At 45.5% G+C, this 16,572-nt stretch overlaps 1 protein-coding gene across 4 annotated transcripts in view; it reads right to left on the minus strand.

Moving 5' to 3' along the window:
- Positions 1-16,572, minus strand: part of RIN2 (Ras and Rab interactor 2) — a 202,200-nt gene that overhangs the window by 155,569 nt on the left and 30,059 nt on the right. For 2 of the 4 annotated variants that reach the window (XM_040247963.1, XM_040247966.1), the window contains exons 2-3: positions 12,659-12,769; positions 3,226-3,366 (exon numbers count right to left, since the gene is read on the minus strand). The gene's annotated coding sequence lies outside the window, so the exon portion shown is untranslated. The remainder of the gene's footprint in view (positions 1-3,225; positions 3,367-12,658; positions 12,770-16,572) is intronic. The other 2 variants (XM_040247964.1, XM_040247968.1) reach the window with 1 other exon arrangement.

Consider the following 16,572-nt stretch of genomic DNA (forward strand, 5'->3'; position numbering starts at 1 on the left):
CTCCAAAATCACTGCAGATGGTGACTGCAGCCATGAAATTAAAAGACACTTACTCCTTGGAAGAAAAGTTATGACCAACCTAGATAGCATATTCAAAAGCAGAGACATTACCTTGCCAACTAAGGTCTGTCTAGTCAAGGCTATGGTTTTTCCTGTGGTCATGTATGGATGTGAGAGTTGGACTGTGAAGAAGGCTGAGCACTGAAGAATTGATGCTTTTGAACTGTGGTGTTGGAGAAGACTCTTGAGAGTCCCTTGGACTGCAAGGAGATCCAACCAGTCCATTCTGAAGGAGATCAACCCTGGGATTTCTTTGGAAGGAATGATGCTGAAGCTGAAGCTCCAGTACTTTGGCCACCTCATGGGAAGAGTTGACTCACTGGAAAAGACTCTGATGCTGGGAGGGATTGGGGCAGGAGGAGAAGGGGACGACCGAGGATGAGATGGCTGGATGGCATCACAGACTCGATGGACCTGAGTCGGAGTGGACTCCGGGAGATGGTGATGGACAGGGAGGCTTGGCGTGCTGCGACTCACAGGGTCACAAAGAGTCGGACATGACTGAGCGACTGAACTGAACTGAACTGAACTGATAGTGGGAGAAATGAAACAGATGAATTTTAGTGCAGTTAAATTTGAAGAGGCTGTGGATGGAGGTGACCAAGAGAGTTGGATATGACTCTGGAGCTTGGGCGCATGGTCAAGGCTGGAGAGACAGTGTTGGCATAGGCAGGATGACCAAGAGATGTCAAGGATGAAATCTGAAGTTAGGCCTGAGGATTCCTCTCAAGCATCTGCAGCCATGTTCTGGGACCAGCTCACAGCAGGTCCGGTTAGTTCTCTAAATTAAGTCCTGCAAAACAGCTAAAATATGAAATAAAGAAAAGGCTAAAGAGAACAAACAGTATGGAAATCACATTGACACCAACTGCTCCTTTCCTGTCTGAAGCACAAGTGACAAGATAATCACAGCTGAACATTCATGCCTACACTGTTAATGGAATTGTAAGTTCACTATGGAGAACAGTATGGGGGTTCCTTAAAACACTAAAAATAGAGCTACCATATGATCCAGCAATTCCATTACTGGGCACATATCTGGAGAAAACTCTAACTTGAAAAGATACTGGTACCTCTCTGTTTATAACAGCAATATTCATAGCAGTCAAGACATGGAAGGAATCTAAGTGTCCACTGACAGAGCAGTGGATAAAGAAGACATGGTACATACATACAATGGAATATTACTCAGCCATAAAAAAGAATGAAACACCACCATTGTCGCAACATGGATGGACCTAGAGATGATCATACTAAGGGAAGTAAGTCAGACAAAGATCGAAGTCATGCCTAAACCACTTTCCGCCCAGGGTTCAGGCTGGATAGTGATTTATGATGTTAATAACAAGTAGGGCTTCTAGACTTGTCACAAGTCACACCTGAGGGAGCTGCTGGCCAAGGGGAGCTGAGAGCACGCTGAACATGTGGATGACAGGTATTGGGCGCCTCCTCTCTCCCTGACACTGCAGACACTGATACCAGCTGTGGTGCTATTTCCCAATGGGGTTCCCAGCACCCTCTTCCACACAGCATCCTGCCCACCAGGTAGAGCGGCCCTACTCTGATTCCACCAGTGAAGAAGGTGAGACCTAGAGGCTGCTACCTATCCACCAGCGTCAGAGCCGGTGTAGCACATGGCTCTCCTGAACGCCTCACCCACACACTAACACTTAATTTCTAACCAAGCAGGAGGGTTGCCGTGTTCTGGGTTCCCCAGGCTCCAGATCATCAACAGGACAGACAAAAGCCAAATCTCCGGACAAAAGCTCCGACATCCCAGGGAAACCGAGCTGGTGATTCTTCTCACTGAGAAGGTTAAGGACTTGTATTTCCTGTATGTTCATCTAATGTTTGCTCAGGCTTTCTGTTTGTGTGACCCAGTTCTGACCACAGGGCCACCACACCCAGCCCTCACCTGGGAGCACTGTTAGGGGTTGGCCTTTCTGCCTCCTGGCACATATGCTAACAGACGGAAACAGAGCTGCAAACACAACTCCCCAAAGCCACCTGGGGCTCAGACCAGAACATGATCTTCTGATACCTTGTTTAGTTTATCAAACTGCTTAACCATGGGTCCCCGCTCCTCAGTTGCTCCAGTCTCTTAAACTTGAAGAGGCTTCACTCAGAACAGAAAAATTAAAGAGTTCTCCCAATTGTAGAGGTCACAGCCATAACACCCTTAGGTCAGGCTGTGTTGAGTGGGGACTGGTGGTCAAGGCTGTCAATCAATGTTGCTAAATGTAAGTTGAAACCTAGCAACAATTACTGATATAATTAAGGCATGACTTGGGAATGTCTTTATAAGTCTGGCCTATGAAGAAAAATCCTTGGCCTTGAAATTTTCTGAAATTAGACTCAAGTGAATTTGATAAAAACATGTTGGACATAAATAAATCTGTTCCAAGTTTTTCAAAATTGCATCCATACATTAAGATTCAGCCTATTCACAAACACTACACACGTAGTGTGTAGGATGGGGCCCTGATCAAATCTGATGTCTGTTTCCTCAGGGCAGAAGGGCGCCTGAAAAGCTTCTGAACCAAATGAGACCTCTGTCTTTCTAATTTGCCGGTATGCTGTATTGTAGAGATGAATCCAAGGAGTGTGACAGGCCATACAGACCCCCCCCAAACTGAGGCCTTATTCCTTCTCCAAAGGAAGATGGTGCAGCAGTTTTCATTTTCCTCCTAAACGCATGGCTGTTGGAGCTAATACCAACTATGGCACGCAAGGTGCCTGGCTGGGCTGTGACTAATCCATTTCCCAGAGGACCTGGTGGTCTGCTGAACTCGGGAGGAAGTGGATGGCTATGAATCAGTGTCCAGGAGTGGAAAATACAATGTGATTCACATTAACTAGAGGAAAAAGTTGAGGGAGAAAAAACAACCAGAAATTAAAACCACACGCACTCTTATGCATCAGCAAATGCCACACTGAGCATGTCACTGTGACTTCTGCTTTTAAAAGTCCAAGGAAGAAAAAAAAAAAAAAAGGCAAATTTCAAAACAAAGCCTAATAAAATTAGTTACAGCAAAACTGAACTAGTACAGTGCATAATGTAGTTATATAAAAACAAATGAGTTCTTTTTAGTGAAGCTGGTACTTGTTATGAGAAAATAAGAAGCCAATACAATATTTGTCAATCTCAAATAGTCCTTTATATACCTTTATTAACTTTTGTTGAATAGTAGAAAACTTTTAATATTAACTTTCACTCAAAGTGCACTTTTTCTTTGTGGTAAGAATTCGTGCCTCATTTAAGCATTCTCTCAAGCAGCATCATTTAATTTTCCAATAATGAGGGATCTAGAAATGTAAAATGAAGGAGTGACAGTGGGGCTCCTTAGAATCCAATCAACAAGGAAGTAAAAAATAAACAAACAAGAAACTTCAAAGCCACTGGGATCAATCACACTAAAACAACGGGAATCACTGGAAACACTGAAATCGCTGGTTCTGAAGAGAGACACAGAGCTCAGACTTAAAGCAAGAGCAATTAAGTATCCACACGAGGACATCCCTGGGGGTCCTGTGGTTAGGACTCTGCTTCCACTGCAGAGGGCGTGGGTTCAATCCCTGGTCAGGGAACTAAGATCCTGCATGCCACAAGGGATGGCCAAAAAAACCACTCCCAAAACAAAACAGTGAAATTGTAAAAATAGACTCATAACATGACTAGAAAATATGTATTAAAAATATATTACATGTATGAATCTATGTGGGAACAGATTATGAGTTTCTTTATTGATGCTACATGGATAATTATGAATTCAAATTAGTTATTAAGAAAACCTGAACAAGCTTGTGTGTGTAGGCTCAGCCATGTCCAACTCTTTGCAACCTCATAGACCCCACCAGGCTCCTCTGTCCATGGGGTTCTCCAGGCAAGAACAAGAGTGAGTTGCCATGTCCTTTTCCAGTGACCAAGCCTGCAAGCCATCAAATGAAGTTACTTTTTGGATAGGATTTGCTTTATTCCCAAGTGGATTTTAAAGTCAGGCTAGACCAGAAATGGAGTGAATGACGACCATGTGGGGCGGGAGGTTTTGGGTGGATGTTTTGGGTGGGAGTGTTGTGTGACCTAATGAGCTTCTTGAACAGCTGTAATAATCAGTGCAGACGTTAGGAAAGTGGCACCAATCAGTGAAAAGGCAAAGTCTGTTGTATGGAAGCAGTGGGGAAGAAAAAAGGAGGGAAGGAGAGAGGGCGGCACGGTCACTACCCCACTTCCATCGTACATGTCTGCGTGTTCCAGGGAGCTGAGCCCCAGGCCAAGAGTCTGAGTGAGGGCTGAAAATGTTTTATTTTTGTCTAACTTTCCCAAGTCTGGGAGTCTTCTTGGGTCGCGCTAACCCAATGACTGAAATCTGCCCTGTACGATATGTTGTGTGAGCTCCTAAACACACATCTGCAGCTCCCTTTGCCAGTGAAAACAAAGCAATATTAGAACCAGCTTTTGAGGCTCAGATGGTTCAGTCTCTGCATCCTGCATTTATGCTACTATTTTCTATTCTGACCAACTTAGCAAAATGTGTAATTTACCAAGACTTGAAGAGATCAGTCATCATTCCAAGTTACCCATCAGAAAGGCATTTTATAAACATGTCTGGTTTTCCATAATTTATTGATCATATATTTCTAAACATCAAACTTTCTAAAACATGCAGAACCACATCACAGATAATAAAGATGAGGTATTATTTTCCAGTTGATTTTTTTTGCAGTATTTTTGGTTATAAAATTATGATACAATGAATCATATGGACATTCAAATTTAATGCTTTTGGTAAGTCTGGAATAACTTTTTTTGCCAAAAAGAGTAATACAAATTTGTTACAGAAAAATTAGAAAACAAATTAGCAAAACAAATTGCTTAAAACTATCGTTCTATTTGTTAATCCTCTGTAGTACATCCTTCCAGAAGCTTTATGAATGCATCTGTCTCTACTTCCTTACTGGGTTTTATTTCATTTTGTAATGCTTATTATAACCTGCTATCTACTGTGTATTTATTTGTTCAATTATTTACTGTCTATTTCTCCCACTTCTATGCATCTGTTCCTTCCTTTTAAGAGAATAGACAACTTCTTGGGGGAAAGCACTTTGCCCCTTTTGTTCACTACTAACTGCTCCCCCACCCCCAGACTCAAATAGTGCTTGATGCCTATTAGGAGTTATAAAGGCTTAGTGAGTGAATGAAACAATGAACAGTTGACGCTCACTAACTATTTGGAAAATTGAAAGCTGGTAAGTACAACCTGGCCGACGTCAAGGAGATGGCAAGTAGGTGAGAAGGTCTTCCTTCTCCTTCTCATCATTCTGATTCCCTCTGCTGTTGACTAAATCAGCCCATTAATTCTTGTTTGAATTCTGTATATGCAGCTACAGGCATGGATTTGGTTCATGTTCACAATGTGAGAAGTTACAGAAAGAAGACAGACGTGAAGCAGAGGCGAGTCTACAGTCAGGGTCAGTGTCAGGGGGCAAGAGCAGGGGCCTGCTGGACACAGGTGAGTCTGTGTTCTCAGTGCCAGAATGGGGACCACCCAGCCCTCTCAACCCTCTAGATCTGCCATGTGACCGGCCCGCCAGGGGCCTCCTGATCATACCCAGAGTGGAAGGCTGAGGGGGTGGAGAAACTTGCGCCTTAACTTAAGGAAGAGAGATACTGATAAGCTCTTTCATGTTTTTGTTTATGCAACATCTGGACACATTTTAATCACCAATTTCCCATTAACAGAGAAAAAGTGGTCAAGGAAGTATGCCTTCATTTAATAAAGAGCCACTGTGTCATGACCAGATGACTTTTTCTGGCAAAAAAATCAAAGTCTGATCTTGCCCTTCCCTTTGATTCTTTTAGCAAGCACGTCCATGCTGTAAGATGATTTCTGGGTGCACCATCCTGATGAGGTGTGGGGGCTAGCCTTTTTTTAACTTTTTATTTGGACATAATTTCAAACTTTCAGAAAACATGGTAGGAGTCCAGAACCCTAACTCATTAATAAAGAGACAAAAGGACCCAAAATAAACATAAGAAAAGATCAGAAGAGACACACTGCCAAGAAGATAAGCCAATAGCCAATAAGCACATGAAAAGATGCTCAATATCCTTAGTTACGAGGAAATGCTAAATCCACAGTAAGATGAGACTACACATCTATCAGAATGGCAAACAACAAAAAAGCTGACCACATCAACTGCGAGAATGGAAATTAGTCTCCCATTGTCGGTGGGAATGCAGTAAAATGGAGCAGCCTCTCTGGAAAACAGGTTGCAGTTTCTTAAAGAACCAAACAAATACTCATCCTATGACCCGTAAACACTTAAGTACCTACCCAAGGAAAATAAAAATCTATGTCCACATAAAGGATTGTATGTGTTCATAGTAGCATTATTCATAAAAATGGAACTGAAACCAATCCAAATGTCTATCAACTGTAGAATGGATAAACAAAACGTGATATGTCCAATCAAAGAAACACCCTTCCACAGTAAGAAGGAAACAAACGACAGGCATGCTGCAGTCAGGGATGGCTGAGTGAGAGCAGCCAGACGCCGTGTAAGATTCCATTTGCATAACATTTCTAGCAAACTGTCAACGTTTACTAAAACGCCCATACCTGTACACTTAAAATGGGTTAACTTTATGATACATAAATTAGATCCCAATAAACTAATTTTGGGCTTCCCTAGTGGCTCAGTGGTAAAGAATCCGTCTGCAATGCAGGAGACGCAGGTTTGATCCCCGGGTAGAGAAGATCCCCTGGAGAAGGAAATGGCAACCCACTCCAGTTTTCTTGCCTGGAGAATCCCATGGAGAGAGGAGCCTGGTGGGCTACAGTCCATGAGGTTGCAAACAGTCAGACACGATTGAGCAACTAAACAACATCAAAGCTATTTTTATAAAGGGGAACATATTCTAAAGATTGCTCAGGATTGTGCTTTTTCTCTACTCAGAACTAACTTGAAGACGGTTTCATATCATCACCATAGTTCTACCTTTTTTGAAAAAGTGAAAATGTTAGTCGCTCAGTCATGTCTGACTCTATGCAATCCCATGGACTGTAGCCCACCAGGCTCCCCTGTCCCTGGAATTCTCCAGGCAAGAATATTGGAGTGGGAAGCCATTCTTCAGGGGATCTTTTAAACCTGGGCCTCTTGCATTGCAGGCAGATTCTTTACTGTTTGAGCCACCAGGGATGCTCTCTACCTTTATAAGTGGCTGTCTAATGTTTCACTGTATGACTGTGATGAAATTTAAATAAATAGCCATGGACACACACACAAAAATCTTCTCCTTTCTGCATTCTGTCCTAAGGTCTCAGAGGGATTTTGCTTCCACTGTGCTCAGATTTAAAAGCTACAAGACCCCCTCCTTCCATTCCCGAAACTGCCCGGCACCCCCATATCACATGCAAAGGTGCCTCACCCACATCCCCTTATCACTTGCCCTCCCATACATGCCACTTTTTGACTTAAAAAAAAAATCAACATTACTTTTGTTTTGATTTTCTTTTTTAAATCACAAATTACTACTCCAAAATATCCATCCTCTGGTACCCATGGCTCTCTTTGATCTAAGGACAGACAGCAGGAGCATGTCTGGGTAGGCCAGAAGACCAAGGAGCTATTGCCTCACGATGATCCGTGGCAATGATGAGTGGGAGTTGGTGGAGGAATGCCCTGTGTCCTTACACCCCAGCTGCCCACAGTGGTCAGAGGCCTGTGAACACAACTGCTCCCCTGCTGCATCTCACCTCTCCTCTCCCCCTGCATTCTTCCCACCCAGAAGGATGGCAGTGGTACTTTCTGCCTGGTCCTTGTGCATTCACGAAGATGGAAATCAGCCATAAAGTCCACAGGCATGTCAGCAGCATTCACAACGTGCATGTTGGCATGGATGAGTTAATTAGAAAGCTCTGTTGGGCCAAATAGGGTACCATCACAAAGAGCCTAGAGCACAGTCTTGTTTGAAATAGGGTACCACCGTGAAGACACTAGAGTATAGTCTTGCTTGCTTGGCCAACATGCGAACACAGTATAAATAACTTATGAGTGTTTGGAAACACATTTAATCATTTGAGGCTTAGGTTTCTGCCGCAGACCTCCACTACAGGGCCAAGAACACAACTGTCAAGCCACCCTTAGCAGATGCTTTATGACTTAGAACTCACAAAAAGCATCAGATGGTAAGTCTTTTCCATCTCACTTGGAAAAAGCCCTGTAAATTTATGGCTGCTAATTCCAACCAACATAAAAGCATCGCCTCCTCTCCTTCCAGCTTCAACTGTATTCGTGCCAGATGGGAGAGCCAAGGTACCAAGAGGCAAAGAAATGACATTCTCACCAAACTCAGAGCACTCTCCCCAATTGTAGGAAACTATACACTTCAGTGTAATTGACAATTTAGTCATCCCACTGGCTGCTCTTATTTCATTCTGACGCACTTGAGCAACTGGTATGTGCTGATGCCAAGTAAAACCATTTCAGGCCGCTGCTGGGGAGGTAGTGGTTGTCACTGAGGGAGCCCAACAACCCCAGACACCTCCTGAGTCCAGCAGAAGCAAAGCTGTGATACCAGAAGGGGCAGTAATTGCCCGCAAAGGGCTGAGCCCCCAGAGGTTTCCAGAACCCAGGGCTTGTAGCTTCTAATAACCACATCATATGGCTTCCCTGATGGCTCAGTGGTAAAGAATACAGAAGATGAAGGTTTGCTCCCTGGGTGGGGAGATCCCCTGGAGAAGGAAATGGCAGCCCACTCTAGAATTCTCGCCTGGAGAATCCCATGGACAGAGGAGCCTGGTGGGCTACAGTCCATGGGGTCACAAAGAGGCAGACACGACTTAGGGACTGAGCGTGAGCACACAGAATATCATTGAAGACTTGGGGTTTTGCCCAGAGTTAGAACCAAAACTGCCACTGGAAAAAGCCTTTAAATTTTAGCTTGTCTTTGCCCAATTTGACAGAAGCAGAGGCTGCATAAGACAGGGACTTCTGGGTTCTGGCCAAGGCCAAGGCCAACAGTAGACACCCCACACCCAAGACAGGTGGAGTTCACCACTCGGCCTCTTGACTCGGCATGGCCGTGTGACTCGCATTATCAATACGATCACACAGGAGCACCAGTGAAGAAGTTTCCACATTTCTGCCTGCACCCCCGCCTCTCCCATGGTCTTGAGAAGAGCTGCTCTTGGGCTGCCACTGCCCTCAAGCCTAGATTTAGAATGCAGTCAGGCGGAACAGGCTTGAGTCCAGACCTGAGCGAGAGGCCTTGCTGGATCAGGTTGGAAGCAGTGGTCCAGTTGAGCCCAGCCCGGATTAGCCACACCCCTTGACCCTCCCCACAAGGTCAGCAGAGTTGCCCAGCTGAGTCCACCCTAGATCAGACCAGCTACAGCCAACCTTTTCAGACTGTGCTGCACAAACCCTTATTATGGGCTTCCTTGGTGGCTCAGATGGTAAAGAATCTGCCTGCAATACAGGAGACCTGGGTTTGATCCCTGGGTGAGCACAACCCACTCCAGTTGCCTGGAGAATCCCATGAACAGAGAAGCCTGGCAGGCTACAGTCCAGTTCAGTTCAGTTGCTCAGTCGTGTCTGACTTTTTGTGACCCCATGGACCATAGCACGCCAGGCCTCCCTATCCATCAGCACTCCCAGAGTCTACTCAAGGGGCTACTCAATGAGCCTACTCAAGAGGTTGCAAAGATCAGACACGACTGAACGACTAAGCACACAGCCTTGTTTCCACTGTATCTGAAGGCAATTTACTGCCCAAGATGAACTAATGCAGAGAACAGAGGGAAGTCTAGGAAGCCAGGAGTCCTGCTTGATACATTCTCCTTCCTCCCTTCCTTGGACAAATGGGGTAAGAAGAATTGCTTCTCCTTGGGCTTTCCTTGTGGCTCAGCTGGTAAAGAATCCGCCTGCAATGCAAGAGACCTGGGTTCGACCCCTGGGTTGGGAAGATCCCTTGGAGAAGGGAAAGACTACCCACTCCAGTATTCTGGCCTGGACTATACAGTCCATGGGGTTGCAAAGAGTCGGACAGGACTGAGCAACTTTCACTTTGCTTCTCCTTACTACCAACAGGCTTCCAAGCTGCATCTTCCTATTGGAAGGAATGGGTAGGATGGAGGAAAAGAAAGCCAGAAAAAAGAGGATGAAGAACAAGGAATATCTTCCATCCTCATGAAAGTGAAAACGTTAGCTGCTCAGTCATGATTGATTCTTTGGGACCGCATGGACTATAGCCTCGCCAGGTTCCCCTGTCCATGGGATTTTCCAGGCAAGAACACTGGAGTGGGTTGCCATTTCCTTCTCCAGGGGATCTTCCCGACCCAGGAATCGAACCCAGGCCTTCTGCATTGAAGGCAGATTCTTTACTGTCTGAGCCACTTAGGGGTTGGATGAGTTCCTCCCCATGAACCCACTTTAAATTCCTCCGCCAGCTGATGGCAGCACTTGCCTTTAACTAAATGTGAGCAGGGCCAGCAGCAGGCATCCTCCATGGATTATATTTGGTTCAGGACATTCTGCTTACTGAGAACCAGAGGCGGTACAAGAGGGGTGACTAGGTGAAGACACAAGGCCACCAATCCATGAGCAAAGGCTGACGGAGATGACAGCACACACAACAGGTCACATTTCAACATTCATACCGAAGTCAGTTCTCCAGCGTTACACATCTGAAAATACTTTCCAGCTGAATAACAACCCACAGAGAAACAGTAACGCAGAGCCCCGCTGCTTCCTGTTATTGTTTAGTTTACTGTTGTGTCTCGTGGAAGCCGTTTATTTATAAAAGTGAGACCCAAAGATGTTTCATCTCACAGGAAAAACAAAGGAAGTGACAAAGAAGCCCTGACCTCAAAAGACAGCCCCTTAGCCCCAAGATAAGACTTCAGTGTTTATACCTGGAATTCTGCACTTCCTTATGTTACCCTCTTCTTTCTCAAGAAAATTCGTACTTCCTGCTCCTTGCTGTTGATTTAGCTTACATTTATCCAGTGTCTGCTACAGATTAGAGCCTGTGCTAAAAAAAAAATGAAGAACAGGAGACACCGATCAGGCTCTGGCCTCACGGAGCCTGAAGTCAAACATGGGCAACACAGAAACGTGAACATCACTCCACATGCTATCTCATGTAACATGAGCAGAGACCACGAATCTAAGCTCTTGGGGGGAGGGTGGGGAGGGGGCAAGTAGTCAGCCTCATGAGAGGACTGTGTGTTTAAGGCAGGACCCCAGGGTTAGCTAAGGGGCTTCCCAGGTGGTGCAGTGGTAAAGAATCTGCCCTCCAGTGCGAGAGATGCAAGAGACACAGGCTTGATCCCTGGGTGGGGAAGATCCCCCGAAGGGGGAAATGGCAACCCACTCCAGTGTTCTTGCCTGGAAAATGCCACCGACAGAGGAGCCTGGTGGCTACAGTCCATGGTGTTTCAAAGAGTCAGGCATGACTCAGCAATTGAGCATGAGCACTGAGTTTAGCTAGGATTCAAATTAAGAAAACAGAGTCACAGCAAACTATACGTACATAAATCTAGTTCTCCAAAGCTGTGTTTGCTGGTCTGCCTGCTTCAAATGGTCTCCCTTCTCTGAGCAGAGCTGTGTTTGAAGGGCAGCTCCTGGTCCAGAAGGAATGGGCACTGGGGTCAGAGTTCATCTCACAAGCTTGGCATCAGAGGGCCCTGGGGGTTCACATCCCAGCTCATCATCTGGCCTTGGGTGAGTCACTTTGTCCCAGTTCCACTCGGCAGCTCAAGACTAGAGGCTGGAGCCACCTGAAGACCCTCTCACATATCAGTGGGGCCTGGGGGGTGGCTACTGACTGGAAACCACCGCCCCCACCCCCACACGGGGCCTGGGCCGCCTCACAGCGTGGCGGCCCATCTCGCCGGCAAGCCTGCCCCGAGCCTGAGAGCCAGCGGGAGCCACGTTGGTTTTGCTGCTCTCGGCTTCAGAGTCACTCAGTGTCGCCTCTGCTGCCCTCTTTGTGAAGGAGGTCACCGAGTCCCCACCCAGATTCCAGAAAGGAGAAAGCAGACTTCCCAGATTGAGGGGGCCCAGGGAAACTGTGATGCCCCACAGTGAACCACACAGATGTCCCTCTGATGTTCAGTCCCTTTTATACAGAGATCTATGATTCCATGAAAAAAAAAAAAAGATGAAAAGTGGGGATGGGAAGAGAGGCAAGTTGGTAATGTACCTGAAAGAGGAAAAAGGCTTTTAGGTTGGGACGGGGCCACCATCAGGACCGTCTACTGTCAGTAACCAACCAGCTTCGGTGTTCTCATTTCTGAGATGAGAACGAAATGAGTTAACCCATTGAAGGGCCGAGTCTGCCACACAGTTGGAGCTCTGTTACTCTGAGCGCTTACAGTGAGCTGTCCTGACCTTGGTTTGGCCCTGCTGCTTACTGCATCATGACAGGATCCCTTAGGTACCTGAAAATAGGTAAGCATCCTCCCTGACCCTTTCGGAAAGAGGTACCATCCACAGCAGCGCACCACACTAGAGCACACAGGTTCCTCTGCACAGAAGAATTTGGAAAAGAGAATCCAGAGCCTTGGGGCACGAGGCTTTAGTCATCACTTACCCTTCAAGCCAGCCTCTCTCAGTCCAGCCTCCACCTGCTCACCATCCTGAAAGGGCTTGAATGGGTATCTTCCCCAGTGGAAGGTCAGAAGTCCGCAGGTCCTTTCTTCATCTGCAATACACAGAGCTTGCCGTTTAGCGTCTCGTATGCATGTTTTAAATGCCTCAGGGCTTCCCTGGTGGCTCCGTGGTAAAGAATCCGCCTGCCAATGCAGGAGACCCAGGTTCAGTTCCCGATCTGGGAAGGTCCTATGTGCTGCCGCACAAATAAGGCCATGGGCGACAACTATTGAGCCTGTGCTCTCGAGCCTGGGAGCTGGAATTACTGAAGCCCACGAGCCCTGGAGCCCTAGCTCAGCGACAAGAGAAGTCATGGCAATGAGAAGTCTCCATATCAAAACCAGAGAAAAGCCCGAACAGCAATGAAGGCCTAGTGGAGCCAAAAAGAAACATAAAAAATTTTTTAAATGCCACAGAAACTACCCAGGGACTTGCGCATCACTCGGCTGGGAGGGATTGCTGAGAGCCGAGGTACAGTCATCCTCGGTATCCTGGGGGGAGTGGTGGGGTGGATCCAGGAGGTGCAGATACCAAAACCCACCATGCCTAAGTCCCTTATCCTTATTAAAATGGTGCTGTAGTAGCTGAATGAAAGTGGCCCCGTATTGGTAGTTCTGCATCCACAGATTCAACTACCCGTAGACCCAAATTTTGTGAAACTGAATCCAAGGACACGGAGGGCTGGCTTACAGGATGGAGGGCAGACTGTACGGCTAAGAGCCTTTCCTTCCTGTTTTGATCCCTTTTCCCACCTCCTGGTCAGGTTATGAACAGGGGACTTGCCTTACTAGAATGTTGTTTATATCCTTATGCTGATGCTCAGATTTCTAAAACTCCAAATAGTATTCTGTGGTAAAAAATAAAAGTAACTATTAACAAGGATCCTGTCTTCTCCATCAATCAAGTGACAATTTATTCCTTTACTCCTTGCATTACATCCGTTCCAACAATTTAAACAGTCTTGCAATCTGCAAGTGTAGGATTTGGAGATGAAACTAAGTGCAATATGAAATTCTCAAAGGACCCTGTATCTTTTTTGTCCTGTCAACACCCTAGCCTTTACAGAATTATGTAAGTCCATGAATGCAGTCATCTTGCTTACAAACAAACAGAAAACAAAAGACAAACACTAAATATAGGCTCAAGTTTCCTTTAGCAACCTAAAATCCACAGACAAACGAATGGATAAAGAAGATGTGGACAGTAGCCCACCAGGCTCCTCTGTCCATGGAACTTTCCAGGCAGAAATAGTGGAGTGGGTCGCCATTGCCTTCTCCAGGGGATCTTCCCGACCCAGAGATCAAACCCTGATCTCCTGCATTCCAGGCAAATACTTTACCATCTGAGTTACCAGGGAAGTCAAGGATGTGGTACATACAGACAAGGGAATATTACTCAGCCAAAAAAAGAGTGAATAATCTGCAGCAGCAGGGACGGACCTAGAGATTAGCATACTAAGTGAAGGAAGTCAGACAGAGAGCCACCATCTGATACCACTCATATGTGAAGTCTAAAAACATAAGTGAACTTACTCACAAAAGAGAAACAGACTCACAAATATAGAGAACAAACCAGTAGTTACTAAGGAAGGAGGGGAAAGGGATAAATTAGGAATTTGTGATTAGCAGGTACCTGCTGCTATATATAAAACAGGTAAACCACAAGAACCTACTGCACAGCAGAGGCTATTATATTCAATACCTTGTAATAACCTATACTAGAAAAGAATCTGAAAAAGAATATGTATAACTGAATCACTTTACTGTATACCTGAAACTAACATAACATTGTAAATCACCTACACTTCAATAAAAAAAAAAATATGTTACTTGAATCTTAAAAAAAAAAAAAAGGTTGAAAAGAACAGGCTACCATAAAACATTGTTCCATAATCCTAGTAAATTGGGAAATGTGGAGTCACACAGAGTAAAACAGGTTACTTTGTTGCAAGATTTCTAGGGTCTCTCTGAATATGACCTGGAAGAGTTTAAGTATGTTCCAGCACTTATCTTCCAAATTTTTCTGCATCTAGAGCCAGACATCCTGGAATGTGAAGTCAACTGGGCCTTAGAAAGTATCATTATGAACAAAGCTAGTGGAGGTGATGGAATTCCAGTTGAGCTGTTTCAAATCCTGAAAGATGATGCTGTGAAAGTGCTGCAATCAAGATGCCAGCAAATTTGGAAAACTCAGCCGTGGCCACAGGACTGGAAAAGGTCAGTTTTCATTCCAATCCCAAAGAAAGGCAATGCCAAAGAATGCTCAAACTACTGCACAGTTGCACTCATCTCACATGCTAGTAAAGTAATGCTCAAAATTCTCCAAGCCAGGCTTCAGCAACATGTGAACCGTGAACTTCCTGATGTTCAAGCTGGTTTTAGAAAAGGCAGAGGAACCAGAGATCAAATTGCCAACATCTGCTGGATAGTGGAAAAAGCAAGAGAGTTTCAGAAAAACATGTATTTCTGCTTTATTGACTATGCCAAAGCCTTTGACTGTGTGGATCACAATAAACTGTGGAAAATTCTGAAAAAGATGGGAATACCAAATCACCTGACCTGCCTCTTGAGAAATCCGTATGCAGGCAGGAAGCAACAGTTAGAACTGGACATGGAACAACAGACTGGTTCCAAATAGGAAAAGGAGTACATCAAGGCTGTATATTGTCACTCTGCTTATTTAACTTATATGCAGAGTACATCATGAGAAATGCTAGACTGGAAGAAACACAAGCTGGAATCAAGATTGCCAGGAGAAATATCAATAACCTCAGATATGCAGATGACACCACCCTTATGGCAGAAAGTGAAGAGGAACTAAAAAGCCTCTTGATGAAAGTAAAAGTGGACAGTGAAAAAGTTGGCTTAAAGCTCAACATTCAGAAAACGAAGATCATGGCATCCGGTCCCATCACTTCATGGGAAATAGATGTGGAAACAGTGGAAACAGTGTCAGACTTTCTTTTTTTGGGCTCCAAAATCACTGCAGATGGTGACTGCAGCCATGAAATTAAAAGATGCTTACTCCTTGGAAGAAAAGTTATGACCAACCTAGACAGCATATTCAAAAGCAGAGACATTACTTTGCCAACTAGGGTCTGTCTGTCTAGTCAAGGCTATGGTTTTTCCTGTGGTCATGTATGGATGCGAGAGTTGGACTGTGAAGAAGGCTGAGTGCCGAAGAATTGATGCTTTTGAACTGTGGTGTTGGAGAAGACTCTTGAGAGTCCCTTGGACTGCAAGGAGATCCAACCAGTCCATTCTGAAGGAGATCAACCCTGGGATTTCTTTGGAAGGAATGATGCTAAAGCTGAAGCTCCAGTACTTTGGCCACCTCATGCGAAGAGTTGACTCGTTGGAAAAGACTCTGATGCTGGGAGGGATTGGGGGCAGGAGGAGAAGGGGACGACAGAGGATGAGATGGCTGGACGGCATCACGGACTCGATGGACGTGAGTCTGAGTGAACTCCGGGAGATGGTGATGGACAGGGAGGCCTGGCGTGCTGCGATTCATGGGGTCACAAAGAGTCGGACACGACTGAGCGACTGAACTGAACTGAACTGAAAGAGATTTTGTTCGTGAACACCTCAGGGTCAAGCCAGCTGTGAAAGATGGTGACCTGGCAATTTTTTCCTCCTCTCTTTTTCTTTCCTTTCTTCCTCTCCTGTTCTTTAATTGTCTTAGGGAAAGGCGTTGCCATCTCTCTCTCTAGAAGCAAGGCTAGAGAGGACGCTACAAAGCCAGCTGTGCTACGGCCATGAGAGGAAGAGCCCTGATGGCTGGGCCACCAAGTAGAGCAGCCTCCAGCCCTGTGTGGCTATGGGCCACCCGAGCCGTGCAGAGTCCGAGTTGAGA

This window comes from Oryx dammah, unplaced genomic scaffold (genome assembly GCF_014754425.2).
Source record: "Oryx dammah isolate SB20612 unplaced genomic scaffold, SCBI_Odam_1.1 HiC_scaffold_10, whole genome shotgun sequence".
NCBI lineage: Eukaryota > Metazoa > Chordata > Mammalia > Artiodactyla > Bovidae > Oryx > Oryx dammah.